Source organism: Cygnus olor, chromosome 2 (genome assembly GCF_009769625.2).
Source record: "Cygnus olor isolate bCygOlo1 chromosome 2, bCygOlo1.pri.v2, whole genome shotgun sequence".
Classification (NCBI taxonomy): Eukaryota; Metazoa; Chordata; class Aves; order Anseriformes; family Anatidae; genus Cygnus; species Cygnus olor.
Genome location: NC_049170.1, coordinates 14230337 through 14256172, shown reverse-complemented (window position 1 = coordinate 14256172; position 25836 = coordinate 14230337). Strand labels below are relative to the sequence as shown.

Below are 25836 nucleotides of genomic sequence, written 5' to 3'. Positions count from 1 at the left end.
TGGGGCCTACATCCAGCCATGATCCTGGTTTCTTCCTCTCCTCTGCAACCTTTTTCCAATGAGACCCATTGTCTTATGCAGGGGTATGTGGTAGGCTCACTGCACATTCATATTATAGAAAAATAAGAGGAGCCTGAGTGATAGAAGATACTGCATAACATAAAATCTGTGGCTCAGGTTCCTGCTTGTGCATACCCCCAGGAGGTACAGCCTGGATATGCTAGGATGATGGTCCACCTGAGCAGTGTAGACACATTCCCACTGTCTCCTCCCCTATACCCCCATTCTATTTTTATCTCAATGGTAGAATACAAAATTCAAACCAAATCCAGCTCTGGATGTCCTTAAGTTGCTTCCAGCTTTAAATACAGCAGACTAAACTTTCCTGGGCTGAACAAGGCACTTGGAATCTGAAAGCAAGCCTGAGTTTTCCACATGGAGTCAGGACCTAGTTAGAAAAAAGAACATATTATTTATAGTAGGAAATGTGTACTTGACTAAAAGGGTGCGGTGTATTTTTGCAAAGGCTTCAGACTGAAAATCGAGCAGGTTGGTTGTATGGTCAAGTCAGGTTGCATTTCAGCAGAGAGGCTCCAGGTGTGCGTTTCCAAGGCAGAAGGCATGTGTTTGTTAAATCCATCTTCCTGTTTGAGATAAATCACACTCAGTGCTTGAAGGTCTGCCATATAGTGTGCATATAGGATTTGAATGCGATATTATTCATGAATGGATAAAGTAGAAACTAATTGTAAGAGAATATGTTGAAGGGAATGGAAATGGCATTCAGGATGACAAGGAAGACAAGGCAGTACAGGGGCAGCCTAACGAAGTGGCAGACCCAGAAGCAGATCCAAAGTTCTAACACAATTTTTCCTGGACCCTGTCATCTTAGCTGCTTTGGCATGTGGTCTGGTAACTGGGAACAGAGAATAATGATCAGAGAAGCAGTAGGTTGTGGTTTTGTACTGCTTACCACAAGGTCTCTCTCTCTTGTCACAAAGTATGTGTATTTGTTTTCAAAAATAACTTAAAAACCTTTCTCAGATGCTATTTTTTATGACACTGATTTTGGAGAAATCCTGTCAATGAGGTAAAACAACTTTCTAAAATACTGTTTTCTCATTATGCTAGATGTTATGAGGAGAAATATGCGGAGAATATATTATGAGGAGATGTTATTAGGAAACAGTCCCTAGTAGCTCATTTATCTTAGAACAGAGATATATAGATAGATCTGTTCAAAGGCAAGTACAAGTATCCATAGTGACAAGTATGATCTTGTGAAGTCTTCTAGTATAAATCTACTAATGTGAATGAGATTGTGTGAATGACTTCTGAGTTTTTTGAGCACATGGCAACTGGGACAGGTAAAATATCAGCTGTTTTTAACAGTAGGTATGCCTTGCTATTGCTCATTCTTTTCAAGAATAGGAAAAGTGTTTTGTGGAAACAAAGGACTTTCAGTTGAAGTTCTGGGCAACCTCGGAACATTGCCTTCAAACTGTTCTTGGATTTGATCATCCTGCCATCTCTATGTGCAGACTTTCAATTGGTTTTGATAGTACTTCTCCACAAAGATGGAGAAGTCTAACAGCACACTTTTGCCATTACAGTACTGTCAAGAGCTGGTAATGAAGGACGTCACAGGCTTAATTAAGCATCTCTATCTTATTCGTCTCACAAAAATTGGGATAAGAGGTGACAAAGCTTTGGAGACTACAACAAAGTAGAGAATGTTTGGAGCTAGTTATGTGAGTGAGACCACAGACCACTGTGACTCTTAATGGCCCAAGATCTAATTTTCGTTATTTCAGCTCTCTGAGAAACTTGGAGGTGTATCATATCCAGATCGCTTAAAGGATTTGCCTTCATATGGTAGGCTGATACATATATTAAGGCCATAAACATGCTGATATAATGTAAATATCCAGAACATTACATAGATAATAACCTACCAAAAAATTCAGAGTGGGAAAGAAATTGAAAAGAATTGACATTCATGAAATAATGGATATGCCATAGCTAAGAGCTGCAGGATAGAGGAATTGATTTTATTTTATTTATTTTTTAATAAGAAGAAACAGAAAAGTGTTGAGCATGCAGTAACCTTAGAAGCCAATGCAATATAAACTACTCACAAAGGCTTTCACATTTGGTGGGTGTATTTAATAATTAAACTCTGAACTATTTTTTTTTTTTTTTTTTTTTTTTTTTTTTTTTTTAGCAATGAAATATCTGGACAGAAGGTAGAGGTCTACTGTGAGAGATCTGTGAATAGTGTATGTATATCCAGTTTCCGTTCCTCTGCTGTATTCACTAGCACTAGTTAAAGGAATTTTGAATCCTTGTACATGGTAATCATTTTACTTTCAGTTTTTATGCTTGATTCACATTATAATGCTCTTAATAGAGATACATGTTTAGCACCACTGTCTATGCAATAAAGCAAAGGTAGAAAGTTGCATATTGGTTGATAATAACACATTCTGAGTAATATTTATGAGATACACTAAATCCAATGAAGGATCAGTATAGAAAACCAATCTTCACAGTTTGGTTAATTCCTCCTTGAAATTTCTGACAAACAGGAAAATCTCCATAGGTCTGTTACTCATTGTTACTCATACTCACTGTTACTCATACTCACTGTTACTCATACTTAGTTGGCCTTACACACTGAAAAATTTCTCTCACCTTTAACTTCATTCTTCCTTATTTTTTATATATATATATGTATATTATATATATTTAGAGGTTGTGGAAAACAATTCATTATCTTATTTCACAAAGTATTTCTAAACATTTGAAAACTGTTTTCAAATACTTCTTAGTCTTCTCTCTCTTGGATTAAGCAAGCTCAGGTCTTGCAAAGTCTCATGCTAGATCATCTTTTTTGAAAGATCACTCATTACTTTTCTTAGAACTTTCTCCAGATGGTTGATGTATTCCTTGACATGCGATAACCTGCACTGGTCACAGAGCTCCACATGAGGATTTATCAAGTCTGAGCAGAGTGGAAGAAATATTTTGTGAGTTTTACATACCACATGTTCATTTTCTCTAACCCATCATTATTGCTTCTTATGCAATGATATGATTATATTGTTTGCTTGTGATCCATTCCAACTATTAGATTCTTTTCTACACTGTGCTTGTCTTGACACTTCAGTTTGTGCAGATTTTTTTTTTTTTTTTTGGTGTATGTGTGCACACATGTGAATCCATTTATTTAGTTGAATTTAGATTTCTCCTGTTAACTAAGACCAATTCAGATATGTATTCTGTGCTCCGTAGGGTTTGGAGCCTTTTTAGCTTAATGTCATTTTCAAAAGCAAAAAACATCTTAATTTATCTACCAGTTCAATAACGAATATTATGCAGACAGTCTTGCAGAACCTGACCTGATACATCTTTGCTCATTTGAAAATTAATCTTTGATAACTTCTCTTTGAATAGGGTTTCCAGTTCCAAGTAACTGTCCAGCTACCTCAAATCTACTTGCCTATGGGAATGTCCTGTGAGATGTCAAAAGCCAAAATCCAGATGCATGACAGTATTTATTCTCCTCTATTCTTACAGCTTGTTATCTGCCATGGAGAGAAATAAGTTTGTCCTGACATGATTTATTTATGAAAAATTCATGTTGGCTCTTACTCACATCCTGGTTATAGTCCAGATTCTTACAAATAGATCTTTTCATTATTTATTCTGATATTTTTCTAGTGATTTGAAGTTAGGCTCTGTTCTCTTTTTTCGAGGTTCAAAAAAAATAAGTAAATGTTTGCCCTTTCTAGTCTTCTGGAATCTGTATTCCTCAAGTTGCTAAACAAAATTGCTGATGTCTCTGAAACTGTTTTCTGTGTTCTCAGTGCTGAATTACATCAGGTCTAGCCAATCTGAACTCTACTATATAATCTGTGTAGATTCTACCATTATTCCTTCCTTTTACTAGCCTGATTTTCACCTTTCTATTTATGATTTTATTGGGCTATGACATGAAAACTGCCCTTTTAAGCAAAGTCTGAAGTAAATAATTAAATAAATAAAGCATCGAACGTGCTTTCAAGTTATAGTGGTTATTAGTGTAATCGTGATAGCCTGAGAGTGTAAAAAAGGAAAGGTTGTGGGAAAAAGTGATCTCTTTTATTAGACCAATGGATATAGCTGGGAAATAAAGACAGACATCTGTTTCAGGTCTGTTCCTGAAGGCTTATCTATTTTTTTCACTATTAAATTAGACAGTCTAATAAAAGGTATTTCTCTCCACAAATCTTGCCTCAAACTGAATACTTTAATTTGCTTGCAATTAACTATATTGTGTTGTTAACTATCATCTTCAATTTTTCTCTTGTTAATGATGTACTTGAAAGTGATTTGTCATGATGTTTTATTTACTTTTTGGATTCAGTCGTGGTTATGTGTTTGAACCAATAGATTTTTATTTTTATATGTTTTTCATATCTTTTTTATACTTGACTTTAGTAACTTGTGTTAATTTGTGTAGCTCATTTGTTTTTTTATTGTGTCTTTCCTGAGAACTGGGTCATTCAAAAATGTATGATCAGGCCAAACTAGTCTCCCAGAACACTTACGTTTCCTCCAGGTGGAGGTGGCTGTTGTGGTACAGATGTTGGTGGCTACAAGCAGTGCAAGTTTTGCTTCTCGTCTGAAGCTAGGGGTGAAGATTTCAAGAAGTGTTTTCTGTTAAAAAAAGAACTTGAAGGAATGTAAATGAGACATGAAGACTGATATACTTAAAGGAGAAATATTAAAATAAAAACCATCAGGTTCATTCTATTTACCTTGGTTCTCTGTAAAATAATACTGAAATAATACAGAAAAGTACTGCTAATTTCCTGAAGTTGCTCTTAAGAAACTTATTAATTTGGTGGTTTTCTTATGTAAAGTGAGAAGAAAGACTAATAAAATAAGCCTCAACATGCTAATGGCAACAAATATAGTAGATTTGTAGACTTTGAGGTGGCTATCCAGATGAACCTGATTGTTCTTTTGCCTGTTTGTCTATAGAAATATGAATTTGATGATCTCATTAAAAAAAAAAAGTGTGTTATCAAATTTATCATTTGATAGCTATGTATCATGAAATTCTCTGTGTAAAAATTAAAATATGTTTGTCTAAAATCTCCACAAGTACAGAGTTACTGAGGATATCATAACTGAATGAAGAGAATAGCATGTAGAGTCATGGTATGCTTTGAGCAGCTGTCATGCTTCACTGTTGAAGTGGCAGTTTTCAACTGTAAGACCTGTATTTGAAAGTTGTCACTTTATTACACGCTTGTTTCCCCAAGGGTAACTGGGCATTTAAGTATATTGGGTTAGTTTCAAACACCCCTTCATTTTCATCAGGGCTAATTCTAAATACTCATTCATACTACTGTAACCTCAACAGCTGAAAACAAATTGTAAAAGAGATGATCCTGCATGTCTGTGCATATGAATATGGACTTTTAAATGTATACACAAATGTAATATCTAAAATTTCTCTTTAAAGTTAGAAAATATTCCAAAAATAGCGATCAAAATGCAAAATATATGTCAACCATTATCATCATTGTGAATCCTTGGAAACTTGCTACTAGTGATCTACCTTGCTCCCTGTTCTTTGTGCTGGGACACTCCTGCTACCCTTCCATATCTCCTTGCTTTTATAGGTGGAAGGGGAAAAAGAAAGAGGATTGTATTTCCGTTGGTTTGTGTATCTGGCTCTGCTCTTCTTTTTCTCTTTCTCTTTCCAAATTTCACCTTGAAGTCTCATCTTGTACTCATTCAGTCATGATTGCTCAGTCAGTGTGCTCAGGTGGCCAAGAAGGCCAACAGCATCCTGGCTTGTATAAGAAGCAGCGTGGCCAGCAGGTCTAGGGAGGTGATTGTCCCCCTGTACTCGGCTCTGGTGAGGCCGCACCTCGAGTACTGTGTTCAGTTTTGGGCCCCTCGCTACAAGAAGGACATGGAGGTGCTCGAGAGAGTCCAGAGAAGGGCAACGAGGCTGGTGTAGGGTCTGGAGAACAAGTCTTACGAGGAGCGGCTGAGGGAGCTGGGGTTGTTTAGCCTGGAGAAGAGGAGGCTCAGGGGGGACCTCATCGCTCTATATAGGTACCTTAAAGGAGGCTGTAGCGAGGTGGGGGTTGGTCTATTCTCCCACGTGCCTGGTGACAGGACGAGGGGGGATGGGCTAAAGTTGCGCCAGGGGAGGTTTAGGTTGGATATTAGGAAGAACTTCTTTACTGAAAGGGTTGTTAGGCATTGGAATGGGCTGCCCAGGGAAGTGGTTGAGTCGCCATCCCTGGAGGTCTTTAAAAGACGTTTAGATGTAGGCCTTAGTGATATGGTTTAGTGGAGGTTTTGTTAGTGTTAGGACAGAGGTTGGACTAGATGATCTTGGAGGTCTCTTCCAACCTAGACGATTCTGTGATTCTGTGATTTCCTGGCGAAGCATTGGGGATCAAGATTACATATTACACATATAGAGGATTATATAAAGCGTAATGCATTAAAGTGTTTATTGTAACACACTAGAGCAGCATATTCCTTGAGCTGGGGCTCAGAGTAGACTCAACAGTCACAACTTGGAGAATGCTTTCTGGGCTTTACAAAGTAATGCCTGAAGAGATGGGTTCTGAAGAAGCATCATACTTTGCCCATATCTTAAATATGTTGATCCTTGACTTCACACTTGATAGACAGGGTATAAAATATATATTAGAAGCAAGAGCACATTTTAATCCACAGCAAACGTAGATCACTAGAGAGAGTAAATCATAACCCAGCCAACTATGTTTTTCTCCTCCTGCTTCCTCTCCAAGCTCAATTAAGACTCGACATGTTTTTTCTTCTCCCCAGTTTCCTTTTATCTGCTCCCCTTCTCGTGTTCCATGTGTTTCCCCCATCCTCTTTATCTGATGAGGATAGTGCTGTAGGATAATGAGGTAATTCCTGGTCGTGTTGGAATTCCCAGACACCTGGATGATATATTTTTTCTTCTATCACAGACTGGGTCAGATATGACCTGATTATCCATGGGTATTTCAGTGGTTTATGTTCAGGTTAAGTTAGTTCTTCTGGGATCTAATACAGTCTCTGTGCATTGCAAAATATGTAAATGTCCATCTTTATATACAGTGATTTTGGTCTGGAAATTCAGATCTAGATGAATGGCTAGGAAATAGCTTAGATGTGTAATGAACAGAAGTGTTTTAGGTTTCTTCCATCCCATCGAAAACTTTACAGATGTCTAACTGCCGGCTTTCTGTCCTGGCATGGATCCAGTTCTGATTTGGCACTAACTCACTCTCCATATGCAGTGAGTGCTCCCAGTCTAGTGAATTTTTAAATATAACTACTCTGCATACACTGTGTAAATAAAATATTAACCACCCCCAACTCCGCCCCTCCCCCAACAAAATTCTGCACAAAATACCATTCCCAAGGCTGTTTTAGTGAGTCTAATCTAAATTAGGTCTCAAACAAAGTAGTTTCCTTTTTTTTTTTTTTTTTTTTTTTAATTTTATGTAGCCATTAGAATTGTATGATTATTTCTTAAAACATTGGATTAATTTAGATTCAATAAAGCAATTACATCCAGCAAAGGGATTAAGAATTTAACAGACCTCCAAAAAGGCTAATTACAGGGCCAGTAATTTAGCTGACTGTGATGATTCAACTCAGATTTCTATTTCTTAAGCTTTTGTGGACTCACTCTTTTCCCTGGTGCTTTAATAACAAGGTTGCATGCAAATACTTGCTTCTCTGTGACTGAGGCCTATGCTGCTTTGGACCAAAATTGATTGCTGAAGTTACATGACTGAAATGCCTCAGGTAGAAAAATCGCTAAAAAGAAAAACATCCAGTAGACAGCTATGTAAAGTGTGCTGCCTATCTGTCTCTAATGCTCCCAAGATGGAAAAGGTTCTGCAGATAAGGTCAATAGAATTAACACTCAATTACCCCTTAAATATCAAAGAGGGTTCCAGGCATAGTTCTGACAACATTTGGGGATGATCATAATTATGAGCCACATGCTACATGAGCTTATGTCATTAGACGCTTTTTCTTCCTTAAAATAACTACTCATCAGCTAATATGAGCTCACTCAGTCATATTTCATACTATTTAACAGCATGGATGGTCATATACTGTGTAAAATCCCTTGTCCTTTTTGGTTCAGATCTCCCTGCTGATATAGACTGTCATTGCTCCCCTGAAGCTGATGGAGGCCTAAGGATTTACACCAGCTGAGGTCACACTTGTTATAGCAATCAATCAATAAACAGAGAGAGAATGTAAATCCATTTGTATGCTGATTAAATAAGTAGTTTAAATTTGTTTAATGCTGATTGAAATAGATACAGGCATTCTCATTTCTATAAAACACCGTGTTTTAGGTTCTGATATAAAGCCTGTTGAAATCAAGGTTTTTAATTAACCTCAGGGGTTTTTAGCTCAGAATGACAGTCCAACCTTTGTGAAATACAAAGTTTATTTCTAGCCTTTCTTAAAATCTCTTTTAATGGTATTTTCCCTTATTTAGATCCCGAATCTGTTTTGTATCCCATATTTTCTCTTTGAAGAAAAAAATCAAACAACAGTAAGCAGGACTGCAAAGTGTCTCTGAAGGAGATGTCACACAGTCAGTCATGCATTTACTATCTCAGCAGTACAAAAACTGACTCATATGTTTCCCCTTTTCAATTTTCATTGTCCTCTCCCCACCCACAGCCCTTGCTATCAGCCCCAGCAAGTAGCTGGTATTAAAGACCTCCTCTTGCCTTTCAACAGAAGAAAAAAAAATATTTTTTTTTTTTGGTGTGCGTGTTTGATTGTCCCAGTTTAGTCCCTAAGTCTCAATGGGGTTGTGCAATCTGAAATCTGACCTTTCAAATTGGGTTTGAAGAATGAAATCACAGCAGAAAACCTTTTCTTCACATTTTTGTTCATATGCTTTGTGGCTTGCAATCCTACAGTATATGAGAGTTCAATTAAGCAGCATGTAATTGACAGGTTCCTGAGTTAAATAGCTGGGATGGGATCATATACTTAAAATAGCTTTAAAAGAAAACCTGTAGACAGACAATCAGTCAGACAATCTTTTCAGGCACTTGGAAAGCCCCTATTTTCCTAAGCACTTGCCCTGTAAATGATCTGGAAGTCTTGCACGTAAAAGTAGTTTAATATAAAAGATCGCTTGAAGGCAGTTGCAAACATACCCCTTGATTTAATATCTAGGAGGCATTTTTTGAAGTTATTTTTTTTTCAGAAGTATCGTTGTTGCTCATTATGTGTGACATCACTTCCCCTGACCTAGTGATATGTGTACTCCCTACTCTCTGATTTTTAACTTCTTTAAGATCAAAGCCTCATTTCTTAGGAATTCAAGCCCACCTTTCCTTTTGCTCTGTTAATTTCCAATATCTAGAGGAAAAATTTACCAACAAAGCAAAGGAAAAAGGAAAGCTAAAACAAGATTCTTGTCTTCAAATGTCGGTAGACTGCAATTTGTCAGGTTGGATAAAACTCCCCTCTTTTATTGCTGCTATACTGTAGCAGAAACCCATGCATACCAGAAAAATCAGAAAGGAATGTCTTGCTTCTCTTTTCTTCAAATAATGTCACAGCATTAGTGTACAATTTTCCATTTTTATTTCTGTATTTACAAAAATTAGTTCTTTAAGTTGACAATTTCAGGAGTGAAGAATAACTTTTGGATACCTCAGCATTTGAGCTTAAGATAGATACCTTATAGAGCCCCTGTTATTGCAAAGGGCCTAATAGATTAGAGCTTTAAAACTGAAACAAATTTTTCCTTTTGCCTTCCCTTCACCCCCTTTTTAAACAAAGCTGGAAAGTTCTCAGCAGCTCACTAGTTGGAGCATTTGACCAGCATGCAGAAAACAATAGTTTACTGTTTTAGTTCTGTGAATTTAAATCCACATTTCTTATCTTTGAAGACAGTGCCCTGTTACTGATCTAGTTTGAAGAGAAGACACTCTCTACCCCTTCTTTTGAAGTTGCTCTACTTACAAGAAGCCCTCCTGGACCCAGCAAGTCAGAGGAGGGTTGGGTGCCTCCACTGCCAGTCAAGGCATAATTTGTGAGGAGAAACACCTGGAAGCAGTCACCTTTATGAGCACTCTTCTGGAGCCAAGAAGGGTGGTTTGAATTGTCTCCAGCAAAAAGAGATGAACAGAACCAGGGCTCTCTCAGATCCAGTGAGTGCTTTGCATACAATGCAATATATTCAATATGAGGCTATGGAGCATCCTGTGCTTTGAGGTTTGAATTCCTTATGAGAAGGTTTTGAGATTTTTTTTTTTAAATCCTGATCTGGAGTATGTAAAACCCCAAAGAGGGGTGGGATTTAGTGGTGGCATCTCCTTGTTCTGAATATTTCCTATCAGCAAGTCCTAAGCAGATCCTACTCAGCATGCTGTTTATGTGATGGTTTCCCACTGTCAGGAAGGAAGCAGAGACCAGAAGTTCAGCATACAGCCATATGTTTTTCTGTAAATCGGTGGTGAATCTGCATCTTCAAAACTGCCAATGGGATTGGTATACCCTCTGAAAAAATATATATAGCAGCAAGAAAATGTAGAGAGAAGAACAAGAGTTATGGTAATAAATATGAAGCAGTTTTCTATGTGAAGATAAACTAAATAGATTAAAGCATTTCATTTCAGAAAAGAAGTATTCAATTAGAGGCAATAGATATATGAGAGAGGGCTAGAAAATTATGAATAGGGAAGTTGATGGGGAATCATCTTCCACCATTTTTCACAATACAAAAACCAGTAAAAGAACTGAAATTATAAGGTAGCAGGAAGTAGACAAAACAATACTCAGAACTTTTTATCACAAGTGTTAAGGAAACCAAAAATATATGTGCCTCTTATATATATATGTTTGTATGCATATATATATATGTAGCTATTAGATATGATTTTCCTCAATCTGTCTTCAGTGGAGGAAGTTTCTAAACCTATAGTTGCCAAAAGCTGAGAGGACATACCAAAGGATTACTCTTATACATCATCGGTTTCTGATGCTCTTCCTCTGAGTTATTCATTTGCTCTTAGCAACCCTCCGTTCTCCCCTATGCACTGTGAAGAAAACTGAGTCATGTAGCAGCAGGTTCCAGGTTCCGCAGTGGGAAACCAAGGGCAGCTAGCACAGACTGCACCTACCAATACTGTGAAGAACTATTTTTAGAAAAGACACAGGGAATCCACAAATTCAGTGGGCACTAAGGAGAACTGAGTTTGCAGGGATTTTGGCTGAGCTGAAGAACGCTTCTGTTAAGTTGCAATAGCTGAAGAGAATCACTGCTTTTTAGCAAAGAAATGATAGGATTTTTTTTGTAGGGTAAAGGACTACGTTTCTATCCATCTGTAGTAACTGATACAACATAAAAGTCAGGGAGAATCCTTAAAATTACTTTGGTAAGTTTTTTTTTTCCAATATTGTAATAATTTGCTGTAGTATTTTATTTTGATAGTATAAATGAGACTCATTCTTTTTTCTCAGTCTTACCCAGTAATCTATGTGTTCTTTGAGTGAGTGGGTAGCTGCAGGGGATTCTATTTTTTGGGAGCTGTGAACAGATGATCTGAGTGTAAGCTATCCTGGGCTTCCTGCTCTCAGGTGTGCATTGTAGTGTCCCGGGTTGGTGCAAATGCTTTCCTCCATGATGTCAGAGAGGCTTTGGGGATAGCTGGCATCCAGTACAAAATCTGGACAGGACAGCTTCCTTTGGCACTTTGACTGTTTGTTACTCTGGAGTATTGCTACATCTTAAAGGACTTTGGAAACTGACATCCTTTTAGGCACGTGGAGGTACATTTCTGTTTATAAGTTCACCATTATTTTCAAAGAAACTGGTAGACCAATAAGATAACGTTTGTCTCTAACGAGTGTTTGGATAAAGAGCTGGTTAGGTATCAATCTAATACACCTATTCAACAGAGCAAAGCAATGCTTGAGTCTTTTCTGAAATTAACATTTTTGGAACTGTTACTTTTGAATCAAGAGGAGCAGAAATACTGTGAGTATCTACAATATCATTTTGTATTTCTCTTTTTGCAGCTTAATGTGATATTATGGTGCTAACAGTTTCTGGCCTATGACAACCTTTTTTATTTTACAGAGTGAGTTAGGAAGATTACAGGGAGATTTACAAAGAATTATAAGCTATATCAGGAGAAACTTCCAAGGAACTCAATACTCAGTATAAATGTTCCTTATTCAATAAACACACTTATGAGATAGCAGTAGTTTCCAACAGGCTTGAAGGAAAATACGCATATGACTTTAACCTGAGGACTGGAATAATCTTACCGAGAATTTATTGCATTTTCTATAGAGGATTACTGACAGGATGTCACAGAGCCTTTAGTGACTGTGAAATAGGTGGGGAGGGGACATCACCAGGGCAGCTGACCTAAACCAACCAAAGGGATATTCCATGCCATATGATGTCACACTCAGCAATAAAAGGTGGGAAAGGGGAAGGAGAGGAGGAGCTCTTGTTATGAAGATGTCTGTCCTCCCAAACAACTGCTATGGTTATTGAGGCCCTGCTTCCTGGGATGTGGCTGAACATTGCTCATTGACGGGAAGCAGAGAATAACTTTTTCAACATTTTCTTCTTCCGTTTGTGATTCTGTGTGGCCTTTTCCTTCCCTTCCCTCCCTTTCTTTCCTTTCTCCATTTCCTTTCTTTCCTTTCTCCATTTCCTTTCTTTCCTTTCTCCATTTCCTTTCTTTCCTTTCTCCATTTCCTTTCTTTCCTTTCTCCATTTCCTTTCTTTCCTTTCTCCATTTCCTTTCTTTCCTTTCTCCATTTCCTTTTCTTTTTTTTTACTTTTCTTTCCATTTTACATTATTCTTCTCCTATCCTTTTGAGGAAGGGGGGAGAGAGAGCAGTTGTGGTGGAGTTCAGGTGCCCAACAGGGTAAAACCACCACAGATGCTGATATAGTCACTTGATTTCTTTATTCTAGTTTATCTGGCCTGTAGCTGGAACTTTTGGGAAGAAAATAAAAAATATCTTTTCCCCTAACAGAAAGGGCTGAAACACAGGTAAAAAGCAAGCAGGGAGTTTGGGCAGTAGATCAGGCAAGAAGGTTTCGCAAAGGAGCAGGAGTGTGATCTGCTGCAAGGAGCAAACCCCCAGACCAAATATTGGAGGTGATGTAGAGAAGAAGAATGGTCTAGGAACCAAAAGATATAAAGTCAGTACAATGCAGAAACTCACTGAACCTTACTAGATTGCAACTTGGAACTGTCCAAAAAACAAAAGTAAAACAAACACTCCACAAAAACATCCCCTTCAAACTCTCCCTGGTTAGGAGGGAATTCATTTTCAAAGTTTTTTCTTTATCTGTCTCATGCAGCAAATTTGAGTAGTCTCCATTTTATTTTGTGGGGTCAAATCTACCTTATGGTTACAGGTTGGAAGCCAGGTGGTATCTTCCAGCATGTTCCTTTTTCAAGGCAAAGGGGGAGCAGTCCCATAGCTGGTCCAACACCTATAACAGTTGTCTAGATTTATCTGTCAGAGTTACTACAAAGAGTGCATATGTCACTTCTTTTTACTGTTAAATTTTGTTCCATCACCATTTACCAGATTTTCACATTTCCCCACTGGGAATGTGCTGGATGTTAAATACAATTCAGCTGTATATTCTGCAGATAGGGCATGACGTTTTTTGGCATGACAGATTAAGTACAGGTACTATGTACAATAGGTGCGGAAATTTCTTGCTGTGTTCAAAAGCTTGAATGAATTGCGTAAAACATAAGGTCATTTCTGAGCTCCCTAGAAACCTGAATAGTGCTAGAGCAAAAGACAGCTGCAGACCAGGTGCCCTAAAATGGCAGAGACCTGTGGAAGAGAAGGATGCTCACAGTTAGCAGTGAGAGAGGAAGAAAAGCTTTCATGGGGCAACTCAGAGGACTGGCTCACTGAGAGAGGGGTGAGATCACTGGACACCTCGGTGCAAATCTCACTTTTGTTCAGATATACGCCTGTACTCATCTTCACTTCAGTTATCTTCCTTCAATAGGAGAGTGGTAATTTAAGCTCGGGAGCATAACCAGTCCCTGAGAAATATTGCAGAAACTCAGTTCGCAGTCTATGTGTCTGGCTTTTACTCATTCTTTTCTCATTAGAGAACCTTGAGTCCCCACCAGCCTGTATGAAACAGGAATAGGAGAACAGGATATTTTATGGGGAAAACTATTGCACAGTAGACATACAGCTACACTTTCATACTTTCACACAAGTCTATCCCCTGCTCTCATGATTTTACAAAGGTTTCCCCAGGTTCCTCTCATAAATGATGTAAAGCAAAGTTTTGAGAGAAGAAAAGACCATTTGACTGAAGACTTTCCTTGTGGTGAGGGCTGGCCAGTGTTTTAGCAGAGGCAATTTAATCTCTCCTCAACTGGGTATGGGCTGACTGATTAAAGCCCCCCTTTGTGCTCTCCTGTGGCTGCTGACCTCATCAGTGAGGGACTGCTGCTGCTTCAGTGTGGTAGCGTGGAGCTCCCATCCAGATTTAGCAACATTCAACATAAAGGAAGAGCTGGTGTGTAGGTCTGCCATGGAATGAAGTGACTTTGTCTTAATTCTTTTTTGAGAGAGGTAGCACTGCTGGGCCCCTTCCATTGTACATACTAGAGCACAGAGCAACCGTTTGGGCTATTGATCAAATGAAGAAATGCTGTCAGACCCTTGAAGTCTGAACCATTAAAAGGGATACATATGATAGGAGAATACAAGCCCAGCCATGCGTTTCTCTAGAAGTCAGAGGGAGGCTCTTCTAACTGCACAGACCTTAAATTAATTTAACTTTTAGACATCAAAAGGTAGACAAAATATATAAACAGACAAAATATATGAACAAAGTAATTGACTTATAAGAAAGTATCATATTACATTATTTCAGTCACATTCTTGACACATAGGGAGCCAGTCAGAAAATTCCCCATGTTTTACAACCCATTATACACATTTCATATTTCAAACTATTCCATGGAACAATTGATATCCCAAAAAACATTCTAAAAATGAACTGAGGAAGTGAGCTTATGTGGTGAGCTTTGTAGCTCAGCAGTGGGAAGAGGTTTGTGTGGGATTGCTCTGCCTCAGGTCAAATTTTAGGGAGAGGTGGAAATGGTTCCTGGAGAAGGACTGGTATGATTTGTCTACACCTTGTATGTGATTTCTTTTTATCTGTCTCTACAGTACCACTCACTCTTTCCTCCTCCCTACAGTCTCCATGTACTTAGCCCCAGCAGCTTTTCGATCACTTCACGTAAGTCAGCTCTTTGCCCATTGTACCTGCTGTTATTTTTCAGCTCCACTGGACCTTGTTGGGTTCTTGTACTTACTGTGTCTGTCATCCTCCAGATCTTAGCTACCGTGACACACAAACTCCTGGCTTGCTACCATTATACAGGTGCTATGAATGAGCTCATATCACACCTTTTTCCTAACCATCAGATATATTTCAGCAACAACTCTATTTTTAAATTCCTCTACCCTGTTTTGCTGGATCTTATATGTCACTAACATCCTCTAATTCCTTCCCTTCAATTTACTATAAACATTTTATTTTAATTTGGTATGAGAATCCATTGTCTTCTACCTCCTGTTATCTAAAAAGAAAAGCATTTCGAGCTCATTGTCATACCTTAAAACCTGTTTTCTCTCTATAATGTCGTCTTTGCTATCGCCCATTTAAATAACTGCGCTACTCAAGTTGGTACATCATTTGGAGATAGATTTTGCATGAAAAGCACAAATCAAAATTCGTTTATGATGCCCAATATGGTATTCTCATCTTGAGGTTGGACTCTTTCAGAGACAGTAACCTACACTGAAGTGTCTTATGTTATCTTGTTACTGTGGGAACAGTGATGCAGTACTGTTAGGGGTGGAGATCTGTGACATTTGATAGTACAGCATAAAACTGATGCAATCCGTATCTTGCATTTTTATTCAGCCTTAGTGCTATATGATAGCATAGCATCATTGTTGTAGTAGTTATCTTGATCATGTGTATGGAGAAGTAAAATGTGGAAGAGGCAATAAAATAGAAAGAAAGTTTGGGGGGACTGAATAGGGAATAAGAGATCTGAAGGGTTCAGACCTTCTGCCACTGATTTATTGTATGTCTTTGGAAAATACTTGTCAAGAAATCAGTCTGTCTTAATTCCCCACCTGTAACATGTCCTGTTTTTCACTCTCTATTTTCTTTATTTAGGTGACAAACCTTTCAGTACAAAAATGCCTCTCACTGTGGTTTTAGAGTGCATGGCACAGTTTTGGATAAGGCTTCAGTAAGCAGCGGCATTGCAAAAAAGACATAATAAGTCTGCTGCAATTGAGCTGTTCTATTAGAAGCAAAGTATATCAGTATATATAACAATAATAATTATTTTTTACATGGTAGGTGGCATTCATTTCAGGGAGTTGGAATGGTCAATGGGATAAATATACTCTCAAGTAACCATGAACAGAAGATAATAATACATTATGCTTCAAAACCATAAAGAATAACACTATATTCTGAAGAACTTGAGGAAAGCTTTTTTTTTTTTCTAATTAGAAAAATTAGTCTAATGTGAAAATGTCATTTTTCCCACACAATTTGACATCTGTAGACTGTTATAGCTTCACCACCACAACTTCTACTACCTCTTTTATTATGTTTATTAACATGCAAAAGAAGTTTCTAATTTCATGTGCCGCAAGTACAGAGTTTCAAAGTGAAGTTTGTTGTTGGAGTTGGTTGGTCATTGTTCTTTTTACTTAGACGATCACAGAAGTATTTGTTGATTTAATTTTCCCTCATACATGTGTTTTTAATGAAGTCCCTAGGTATCAGATGTAGAAATGTTTACTGAGAGAAAAATCTATTGCGTAAGAAGAGCTTTATGGAAAGATTACACTATTAATGAATGATAGATTTACTATGTACTCATTTGCATTGTAATGCCTAAGAAGCGTAATCACAGACCAAGGTCTCATTTTACTAGATGCCTGACAAACGACTGACAGACTCTGAGGTAAGGGACAAACTTCTGAGCTCCAATGATCCAAACTTAGCAACCATAATATCAAAGCAAGATGGAACGGCACAAAGAAAGTCATATGAATTTCAGCCTCTCACTTTTCTTTGCTACTGTTAGTTTACCCTAGGTCTATGCCGTATTTCTGTTTTCTGTGCTGATAGCGTAAAGCCTTCATCTCCAGTTTCTGGCAGGAATTCTGAAATGACACTCTTTGAAATAACTCAGTTGCTTTCTGCTGTGGCAGCTATGAATGAACTGATGACTGATGGTTAAAAGGATTTCCAGATCCCTACATAAAGGTGTTTTGTTACCTTGAATTCAGAAGGGAACTTACTATCTATGTTAATTATTTATTTATTTATTTATTTTTAAAATAGGCTGCTTGTTAGTTTTCATGGAGTGTTCCACAAGTAGCAGATCATTGACCAAGCCCAGACTTTTAATCTCTTGAGCATAGTCTGAGCCTTTTGTTTTTCAGAATTCACCTTGTGAAATTTGCCTTTTAAAAATTCAAAAGATTTTCTGACAGTCGGTGTAAAAATGTGCAGCTGTGCTGTCTCATTTTAAGTGGTTGTCCCACCTACTTAATTATTATGGCTGTTTCTCTCAATGGCAGCCCCCCCAAAAGGCTTAGAGAAAGTCCAGTTCAGCCTTTTTAGTATTGAAGGTTATAGATTTCTGATTTAACATCCATAAATAAATCCCACCACCAAAACAAGAGATACTGAGAAGGACAGTGTGGTGATGCAGAATTACGATATGCAAAAGTGATTTTCATAAAGAAAAGTTCTCATATTTGTGGGATGGGATCAGTCTATTACTGAAAGTCTACTGCTGCTTAGCATACCTACAAACTAACCTTTGTGTTGTGCTTAGATCCCTACTTCCAAATTTTATATAGTAGCTTATCTGTTGTAAGAGGAGGAATAGGCACCATGGAGTTTTATATATGATCTCTCCAATGAATTACTTCATGAAATGTACAACATGATATATTCTCCTGTTACAATTATCATTTGTCACCTGTGATTGGAGAATTTCATCCTTCATGAAGTACTGGCAGAATTATATCTCCTCTGAAGTCTGTAAGAGAAATAAGTTTACACAAGTGGTGTCAGCACTCCCACATGGGCCCAAATTCTTTTCTGCCTTGTTCTGCCCCACAACACCACAGTGGATCTTCATCTTATCTAATTTCAGCCATCTTAATGTTAGAAATTTAGACTAAGACATCTCAGCTTCAGTACACTTATTGCAGACACCTATGATAGCATCATAGAATCACAGAATCATAGAATAGTTTGGGTTGGAAGGGACCTTAAAGACCATCTAGTTCCACCCCCCGGCCATGGGCAGGGACACCTCCCACCAGACCAGGCTGACCAAAGCCCCATCCAACCTGGCCTTGAACACCTCCAGGGATGGAGCATCCACAACTTCTCTGGGCAACCTGTTCCAGTGCTTCACCACTCTCTGAGTAAAGAATTTCTTTATTATATCTAATCTAAATCTACCCTCTTTTAGTTTAAAGCCATTATGCCTTGTCCCATTACTACACCCCTTGACAAAGAGTCCCTCTCTAGCTTTCATGCAGACCCCTTTTAGGTACTGGATGGCCACTATAAGGACTCCCTGGAGCCTTCTCTTATCCAAGCTGAATGACCCCAACTCCCTCAGCCTGTCTTCATAGCAGAGGTGCTCCAGCCCTCTGATCATCTTTGTGGCCCTTCTCTGGACTTGTTTTAATATGTCTATGTCCTTCTTCTGTTGGGGGCTCAAGAGCTGAATGCAGTACTCCAGGTGGGGTCTCATGAGAATGGAGTAAAACACCCTCAACATGCTGACCATGCTGCTTTTGATGCAGCCTAGGATACGGCTGGCTTTCTGGGCTGCAAGTGCACATTGCTGTCTCATGTTGAGTTTCTCATCAGCCAACACCCCTAAGTCCTTCTCCTCAGGGCTGCTCTCAATAATGTGTGTGATGTGTGCTGTCTTTTGGACTACCTTATTTTCAACATCTATGTTTTTCAATGAATGAAATGCATCCCCACTCTCTATATCCCCACTATATATATATATATATTTCAAAACAATTATAGTTATGTTTTATACTTTCTCTGTATGCATATTTACAGGTATCTGAAATGTGAGGGAAATCAGGTGAAATGTAACCCTTGGTTACTCAGATGGAATTTGTTAAATGATATCCTGTAATCAGGCAGCAACACAGTTCATAGATACTGTTATAAATTGTTTTAAAATTGGAAATATCAAATGGTTATTGTTGTGGTTTAGCCCGGCTGGCAGCCAAACACCACACAGCCGTTCGCTCACCCTCCCCCCTCCCTCTCCGGGATGGGGGAGAGAAACGGGAAAGTGAAGTCTGTGAGTTGAGATAAAGACAGTGTATTAAGACAGGGAAAATAATAACAATAATAATAATAATAATAATAGTATTAATAGTAATAATGTGTACGAAATAAGTGATGCACAATGCAATTGCTCACCACCCTGTTGACCGATGCCCAGCCTATCCCCGAGCAGCCGGCCCCGCCCTCCACCCCGGCTAGCCACCCCTATATATTGTTCAGCATGACATCAGATGGTATGGAATACCCCTTTGGCCAGTTTGGGTCAGCTGTCCTGGGTCTGTCCCCTCCCAGCTCCTGCTGCACCCCTAGCCTGCTCGCTAGCAGGACAGAGCGAGAAGCTGAAAAGTCCTTGGCTTGGTGTAAGCGCTGCTCTACAACAATTAAAACATCAGCATGTTATCAGCGCTCTTCTCATTCTAATCCAAAACATAGCACCCTGCCAGCTACTAGGAGGAAAATTAACTCCGTCCTAACTGAAACCAGGACAGTTATGTTTTGCTTAGTGGCCATATTATGGTCCTGTGATAAGGAACTTTGGGCAATTCTACTGCACTGAAAGAAAGATGTACTGCTTGGAGAGACAGGTAAATATCTCTTGATTTTGGAAAAGCTGAGGGGCAGATTGCCTTTGTATGTGTTTGTGTGCAATATGTGTTGAACACCTTGCTTGCTTGGTGTTGCTTTAACAGGAAACCTCACCATACATTCTTCTTTTTCTCCCTTATTGACCAGAGGTGAATTTCCAATAAGGGTCAAGGAATACATTTTTCCTATTGAGCTCCCAAGCTCTGTGTGTGGACAATGCAATCTACTTGGCACTGCAGTAATTGCAACTGAAAATAAATTAGAGTGACTTCCGTGGATTCAGAGGAACATTTTCATATGGAGATGCCTACACTACAAGGAGACAAGCTCTGGCTCAGTCTCAAAGTATCCCTTCTTCAATAACTGAGCTGATGTATTTGGTGGTGAATGATTTCTGGTGTTTAATCCATCTCCACAAGTAAGAGTTAGGGCCAACAGTAGTGTGTTGCAGAGCAGTTGCTGTCTTTCCCTCTCCAAAGAGCTGTGGAGCTTACGTGGCAGAGATCTTAGCATAACATAAAGAAACTGATTGTTGTAACAGGCTCGGGTTGAGCCTTAAGTGTCAGAGAAGGCATATGCTGAATGCTTCTGCAGGACATTTCAGTGGGGCTCAGGAAATGCCATATTTATGAATGTATAGAGCTTTGCCTATCCTCTTGTTATGATCCTCTTGTTATGGTTTAAAGCCAAAGACATCTGTCCATCCTGTCACCTGGAGATGCTGTTATCATTACAGAACTGTCATCATTGGCAAAATGTAAAAACATTTTGAGATAAAGTAGAATGTAGTTCGTTTACCCACTTGAATAATAACATAAGCATCACAATCATTCCTCCAGAACACGATAAAAATTAAAAAAAGGCTTGGAAAAAGGGAGAATGAAAACAGACTAGTGACTATTTTATATTTGAATCTAAGCCTCTCTAAGTACTTAAAAAGATCAGGCTTATGCCAGTCTTTGTGAACTGTTTGTTTCACCAAACTTGTGTGTAACCAAAACCAAGATGCATACAGTTCAGGTGCAAAATCTATCTCCTCTTTAGATTTCAAGCACAATTTTAGAGATGATTATTTGGCCCGGCCAAATATGAAACACCAGTAATTTTTTGATTTTCTAATGTCACAACAGCGCCAGAGGAAGATTTCCCTCTGACAGCGCTGCTGTGCTAATTTTCCTGTGCTGAGCACTCACCTCATTTTTCTTTCAGGTAATAAATGTAATAATGCCTTTCGAGCTTTTGCAAATCCATAGCACTTCATTACCAGAGCAGGCCTTTGTTGATTAATTTGTTGCAGCAACGAGGTGCTGCCTGAAAAAGGGCTTCTGAGGAACAAAACAGCCCAAGCGAATTGTGCTTTGCTATGGAAGTTTTCTTTTGTCTTTACAGTATTCTATGTGTACAGCTGATCTGACAGGACATTAAGGGAAGTCCAGTGACAGAAATGAAAGATAAAAGACTTTTCAAGAGTACCAGACTTATAGATAAATAAGGGACTGCACCTAGAATACTTTTGGACTTGTGTTTGTATGGACATAATCAGAATGTTAGCACCTGCAATTTCAACACACTGAGCTAGGAGAATGATGGTCTTGCATAACAGTGCTTTTACTGTCTCTCCAAACATCATTGCTTTATCTGCAGATACTATCTTTGAGATTCTCATACCCAAAGTTATGTAAATTTTGAGGCACTTCTCACAAGAACACTTCGTAAGACTCCGAGATCGGTTATTAGTCAGATCAGGACACAGCAGTTATAGTCCAGAAAGTCTAAAGAAAAGGAAAACGGAGGTAGTTCCTAGGCATTCTGTGCAAACTGATTGTGTTAGGTTCCTCTGTTGAAGTAGGCAGCAACGTGGAACAACAAACATTTTGGCTGCTAAAGAGACTACTAGTACTTCTGTACTTAAAGCGAAACATAGTCTGTTTCTCTGGGATGAAGAAATTTCAGGTGTTTCATACAGTCAGTCTGGCAGCAGCAAGAAATTAAAGCAAAGACCTATCTATTTAATAAAGAGGGAGTTTGTTATATTTCAATAGAGTTGTTAAACAAATTGCACTGACCTTACACAAGAGCAGTCCTTGAAGGGCAGACTTTGTTCTCCACCCTCCCTGTGCTAACCTCTTGAAACAGTCATTAAATATTCATTCCAACAGTTACTCTGCTTCCAGTTTGGACTGTTTTGCCTTTTTGCTGGTGAGAATCTCTAGTGGTAGGAGTAAACTTTTTGCTGTTTTTGTGTCTTGTGCTTCCACTGAATAGTAATGAATGCAGAGTACACTGAATGGCAGGCTAAAATTTATTCTGGACCATAGGTTCCTGAGCCTTCATTTATTCTTTGCTGTAATCATGTCCTGCAGTCTTTTTCATGCTGCGGCTTCATTTGTGTGCCATGTGCCATCAGTGGCACAGAAGCTGTGATTCAAAAGACCCCTGTCACTACCAAGAAAAATGATAAGGAGAGAATAAATAGAAAAATGTGTTGCAGATTTACAATATAGAATTTCCATGTGTGGCTGCATGCTTTGGTTTCCACTGGATCTGGAAGGGGAATTTCCAATACAGGGTGAGAAAAATCTGGAGTAAACTAGAAGAAAATGAAAATAAAATGAAAACCTCTTATGAGGTTCTAAGTCAGATTTTAAATTCAAGATATCTGTATATATAACTTAATATTTAAATGCTTTCCCTGGCCAAACTTTGATGATTTTTTCTTAATTACTGTTGATGGATCATCTGGCAAACTGGACCAAAGCTCTCATCTGTACATCACCTTGCATATTTACTGATTATGACCTTTGTCAGATAGTCAGCACAAATTTTCTCCCTGTGATGATGGTAAATGGACTTGGGAAAGTATTTTACATTATAAAAGAAAAGCATTCAATATTCATTATATCACTCCTCAGGACGTTTATCCTGAGAAACAGAGTCTGTGCTGAGACACAATCACAGACTGTTCTCCAGAAGCAGACTGAGCAATAGTGGCTTTGTCTCAATTTTATGCTTATAGAACAAAAGAATGATAGAAATGAGTCACATCTCCGTAAGAGAGAGTCCAGATTTTGTGTTATTAAAGCCAGTACCTATCTCTGTTGATAGCTTCTGCAAATGGCAAAATCAGGCAGGCAGGCATGCTCTGTGCTCATGACAAAGACCTGCAGGAGATGACCCCAAACCTGAAACAGTGAGGTGGTTTTATATTTCTGAAGAAAAAGGAGGTGTTGTAGCTTCTTTTGGACACTGGTGGAAGTCAAAGAAGGCTAGTGCTTCAGTGTGCATAAGAGTGAGTGTGAAAGCAGAGGTGTCACTGTCCTTCTGATGATGTTTTTATCAAGGAAGGGTTCTGGGGAAATCTCAAATACTTTCAGGTGACATCTCCAATACATATAATGAAAGTGTGAACATCATAAACATGCCTTATAATAGGGGTAGTCTTGAGCTTTATTTTTAATACTGTATGCTTCTGAACTCTTTCACAATGTGGGTTGCTTCTCAATACCAATCACGACCCCCTCCCATCCACGGACACACAGGCTGCTTCCTTTCCTCCCAGAGATCAAATAGTATCTGTAAGGCAAGCTCAGCAGTTCTTAGTATGGAAAAGAACTCTATAATAAATAAGTAATAAATTAATATTTAATTTAATCTTCTTTTAATGAAAGTTAGTACCTGAAAAAAGGTGGGGAGACAGACCTATGTGACCAGTTAACTCTCTGCAGAACAGCAGCGACCACTTTGCAGAGGCTGACGTCAAAAAGAGAAGCTTGTATTATTAAAAAAAAAAAAAAAAAAAAACAGCAAGAAACAAACAAACAAAAAAACTCCTGCCTCTCTTAACTGATCTACATGGTCAGTGCAGGACTAACACTGCTTCGAATGTAATTATGTGGCCTGAAAGCCTTGTGCGATAGTGCATACTGCAGTCCTGTGGTCCACTGGCCAAAGGTGCAACTCTTAAATGACTATTTGACTTCAGTCTTTTTTAGTACTAGAGTGTAGCTTTTGTTAAATATGGGTCAGGAGGTCATTATATGAATGACTGCCTGTTGGGACTTGTATTTTCTGTGGGCAGAATCTTTTTTTTGTTACAGTCTGTTTCTGTCTATTTGTGTTTCTGTAACATAAAGGCAGTTATGGTAAGGTAAGGGCAGCTGCAAACTGTTCAGCTTTTTGTGACTGCCCTCTGGTTTCTGAAAAGTTGCTGGAACAAAAGTCAGCTATGTAAAGGTTGTATGCTCCTTGGTTATTATTATCCAGTTTTGCTCAGGATCTTCAGTGGATGGAAACAGTATGTAGATTTTTGGTAGTGGTTCAGGTGGTATGAATGGCTCAATTAATTTAGGGTCTTCCTTTCTGCTGGTTTGGCTTGCTCTGTGCATAGAGAGGGGGTTTAGTTCACATATAATGGCTATACTTTTGAATAGGTATATATCTAAGTGACTGAAAGAGCTATCACCTTTTCACATTCCGCCCAACTCAGCCCATGTATTAGTATTCCTTGCATTTTCTTCTGCATCTCCTCAGAGAGCAGATTAAAATTAAAATTCTGCCAAGGTTAGGTAGCAGAAAGGATTAGTGAGCTAGGTCTTCACCTCTGGAGAGAAAGGTGACATGCAAATGATTGGACCGGACATATCCTTATTCTGGCAACTATTTATTAGATTAAAAAAATCTCCATGTGACTGACAGTTTGTGCTGAAGAGATATCCAGGACCAAAACAGCAAAAAGGCTGAAGGTCAGGATTGAAGTACAGTACATTGAGAGGGTTATACAGACTTTGCCTGTTTATCTCAAGCTATTAGCATTTCATTTTCAAGATCAGCTCTTTACTGAAAAAAAACTTTAAAAATTGTGGTGCCCAATCCTCCTCCACAAACATTCTTTCAAAAGCTCTGAACCAGATGAAAAAAGAGAAAAATAAAATTGACCAATGAAATAAACCCCTGTGTTTCATAACTGCTTTGCAATTTAAAGGCCAAAAGTAATATCTCATTTTTGAGGAAAAACTTCAATAGGATTTTCTCTTGGATGAGCAGAGAACTGTTTGAGCAACAAAAAATGAGCACTGCACTACTCAATTTCATGCCTGTGTCAGGTTTAGGAATTGAACATTTGGCCTAAATTGTGAGGATAAAGATAACCATTGTAAGTATAGAAAAGGGGACCAGTAAATGTAATTGAAGGAATGTCCTTGCCTGCATAATTCACCTTGCAAATCTTTTACATAAATGGTAAGAAAATGAGCTTTCTGAACTTTCCTTTGCTTTTTGTTACCATATTGTTAATGTATGGTAAAACTGGGACAAACACACACACTATATATACAATCCATAGAATGTGTAGGTATATAAATATACAGAAATTATACACAAACCAACATTGCCCTTAAATATAGAATCTCCACTGTTTGATTGTTATTAGCAGGAAAACCCCACCAACAGTGCAGTCATCTGTGCTTCTGAAAAATGTAAATGTCATTTTTTTGTCTTTAAAAATTATTAAACCTGGTAAAAGATAGCAATTTCCAGTGTTTGCTTGGTTGGTAAGATGCACGAGAGTGAGCTTTACTCCTGAGAGCTGCCATTGGTTAGCTGGAGGGAAAATGGATATCAATTATACATAATCTAAGAAGCCTCTGCATAATAATCAGGCCCAGTAGGGGCTTTGGGGCAGCTTCGTTATTCTCTTGTAAACACAAGAGCCCAGATAGACATGTCAGTCAGGAGTAGCGGCTGCAATTCTTCCTTTATAACACCTTCACATTCTATTGCTTCAA

The 25836-nt window shown here is 38.4% G+C and overlaps 1 long non-coding RNA gene across 1 annotated transcript in view; it reads left to right on the top strand.

Moving 5' to 3' along the window:
- LOC121065698 overlaps positions 1–4159 on the top strand; it is a 35495-nt gene extending 31336 nt beyond the window's left edge. The window contains exons 3-5 of the long non-coding RNA XR_005817263.1: positions 2225–2279; positions 2934–3029; positions 3457–4159. This is a non-coding gene — a long non-coding RNA (uncharacterized LOC121065698). The remainder of the gene's footprint in view (positions 1–2224; positions 2280–2933; positions 3030–3456) is intronic.
- The last annotated feature ends 21677 nt before the right edge of the window (positions 4160–25836 follow it).